Genomic DNA, 3369 nt, shown 5'->3' on the forward strand with positions numbered 1-3369 from the left:
ACTATTTGTTTTTCTTTAGCTTTACGTTGAACTTTAGACGCTGTTTATGAACTCCCTCTGTATTTTCCTTGCTTTTAATGCGTCTTTTGCAGGTTAAAGTACTCGATCGAATGATTGTGTGTTCGATCGAGCGCTTTCTGATGCAGCTGTTACTCGATCGAGGGATAATGTCCTCGATCGACCAGATCCAAACCCGTGTTAACTCGATCGAGTGATCCGTAACTCGATCGAGCTCTTCCAATACACCGGTTCACTCGATCGAGCTGTCCCAGGTGCTCGATCGAGTAGTTTCGACTTCCAGCTGCTGTTTTACGTCTATGGAGCTACTGCTTGACTTTTCTTGACCTCCCATGTTCATGGTCGGTTTGGGGAGGTCCCTCGTTATGACATTTTGTAAGTTTTCCGACTCCGCCTCTCTTTTTCCTTTCAGTTTGCATTTCTTTCCCTATTTTTAGTACAATGAGGATATTGTACGGTTTGGTTTGGGGAGGTTTGCATCCATATCCGTGTCTGCATCATTTCATTGCATTTCTGCCTCCATATTTATTATTTTCGCATGCATCGTTGTTTGTTTCATAAAATCCAAAAAAAATTCAAAAATTTCATGTTTAATTTGAGTCGGAACGTTTAAACATCGACGCTACATTGAATCCTTATTTGAGCCCTGCATATTCTTGACATCTAGTTGGCGTGATTATGTGCATAATCTACGAGTTTTTGTTTCCTCCTTATTTGAACGAATAGACTGATTCATTATGTCGGCAAGCTACATTACATTCTGAGGCTAGAGCCTATAAACTGGTGACATTCATGACCGGTTTCATTTAGGATGTGAGTAGTACTCTCTTTAAGACATGTAACATCAATTTGCATAAGCATGAGTCTAGTCTTCTTAATACCTGTATGCATTCGGTTTGTGGATGGTGACACGTGTTAGGAGAGGCAGTCCCCCTTATTTCATTCTACCCATGAGCCTCACATAGCCAAATTGCCTTTTTGTCCTATCAACTACTTTCTATAATACTTCCTACCCTAGCTGAGCTAGTAACGAGTAGTTCCTGGAATGTTTTATTGCAATATGGTTATTTTATCTAATTTCAGAAGATGGTGGAAAGATTGAAGGGAAAGAAATAAAAAAAAAAAGAAAAAAAATGTTGAATTGAAAAAAGAGAACGAAAAGTGGGAAAGAAAGAAAAATTGGAAAATGAAGAAAAAATTCAAAATGAAAAAAAAAAAAAAAAAAAAGAATGAGAATTGCACAATGTTTCACACTCCCATGCCGTATTTATATCTTATGGGGAGTTGACGATTCTTGGTGTTTTGTGAGTCTAGTGCATAATTTGGCACCGTTCATCTCGCTATTATGAGTACGAAGTTGAGATGCAGTCTATATTTGGATCCGTTGTTGCTAGCCTGGCTATTAACCCCACATATCCAAATTCATTTTAGCCCCTTCTTACCCATTACCTCACTAACCCAAATGTAAGTCCTCGGCACGTGTCTTGGTCATTAGTATGGTTGGAATGCATATGTACGGTTGTAGAGACTTTATTCATGTTAACTGCATGCATGTTCTTATAAGTCGAGTTAGGTGAGTGTCTGATTCTTTCCTATCTTTCACGTTTATACTCACCTGTGCCTGTTTTTGAGTGACGAGTGACCCGTGAGAGTCCGACATCTTTGAGTCTTGCAAGGTCGACGGTTCAGTAAGCTTGAAACATTAATTTAACTCGTTTGCACTTTTCAGTTGCCATTTTGTCATTTTGTTGCATTAAATTGGCTCTAGTAGATGATTTGTAGCTGATGCGTTGGTCCCGTTCCATTGTTCACCCTTAGTTGCATTCATATTTGCTTGGGGACAAGCAAAGGTTTGGTTTGGGGAGATTTGATACGTGCCTAATGTATAGTCTTTTTAGCCTATTTCAGCACGTATTTCTATGCTTTTTATGTAGCATCTGGCTACAAATGCCCCCGAATATTCTACTTTGGTCCGTTTATTGTAATTTGCAGGAATTGACTGAAGAGGAGCTAAATCGAGCCTTAATTGTCCCAATTGTATGCATTCATGGAAAATAAGGAGCTGGAGCTTAGACATTTAACATTCGGAAGACGCGTGAGCTGAGTTCGGGAAGCAATTCAAGTCCTAACATGCCTATATAGCTCGATCGAGTAGTCTACTGCTCGATCGAATGCTCTACACACTCAAGATTGGTCGATCGACCAGTTTAAAGGAGTCGATCGAGGAAGTTCTGCAAGCAGTGCTCGATCGAGAGGTTGTTCTAGCTCGATCGAGTGATTTGCGTTCGATCGAGTAATCTTTCTACTCGATCGAGGGGTTTTCGTGTGCTTTTAGTTTATTTCCGCCTAATCTTTTATGGGCTTTTGTAATTAGTCCATAGATTAGGTTTAAGACGATTTTTCAGTATAAGACTGAGGCGAACATCACGTTACTCCCATCTCTTCACTACAGACATTTTGGACTGCTACTTCTATCACTGTTCTTTGGATTTCTATTCTCTACTTTCCTACTCGGATTCGGTATTATCAATCTAGTTTAATTCTTAATCGTATTTACTGCTTTTAAATCCTTTTTCTCTTTGCTTTATAATCGTTCAATCAGTCTCTTAATAGTTTGTTCATCATGCTTAGTTTTAATTATTTGGTTATTGTCATTGTTAATCCGACAACTATGAGTAGCTAATTTCCCTTTGCTAAGACTATAGGGGATCCATAATTTGAAGGGAGAGTGCTCGATTTACTAGGTTAATGCCAGTACCGTCTTTGTTGTTTAAGTGCTACAAATAATTGTAATTGCCTAATTGAGTCGACGCAATTAGACCCTTATTCTTAGTGGACCTTGACCGGACCGAAAGGTTGGAAGAGGCGGACTAGTGGCGAACAATAGAGTATTGCAAACAGAGGCGAAAGTTAAACTGTTTACACTTTAGGGTGAATTAAGGACCGAAAGGTGACGTTCGCTACCCCTTAGACCGTACTGCATTGACCTGGGATCTAGATTACTCGACCAGATGATTATGGTGAACCATTTGTCTTAGCTATTCTCCCTTATCTGTTAAACTCCTTCCTTTTATTTCTCTTTTCCTTATTCTCTTAGTTTAGAAATCACATTTTATAACCCCCCAAATTGGTTACTTAGACGAACTTAAATTCAGCCGACAAATTCCTACCTCTCTGTGGATTCGACCCAACTTCCCTAGCTATATTAGTTAGAACCAGTTGGTTATTTTTGACAGGTACGCGACAGACGTGTCATCTACCATAGATATCATCCGAGCGCGGCCACGCATTTCTAGTTCATTACTCCTCGAGTGGCCCTGAGATATTGTTATAACCCTGACTAGGGGTGGA

The sequence above is a fragment of the Silene latifolia genome, chromosome 10 (assembly GCF_048544455.1).
Source record: "Silene latifolia isolate original U9 population chromosome 10, ASM4854445v1, whole genome shotgun sequence".
NCBI classification, from domain to species: Eukaryota; Viridiplantae; Streptophyta; class Magnoliopsida; order Caryophyllales; family Caryophyllaceae; genus Silene; species Silene latifolia.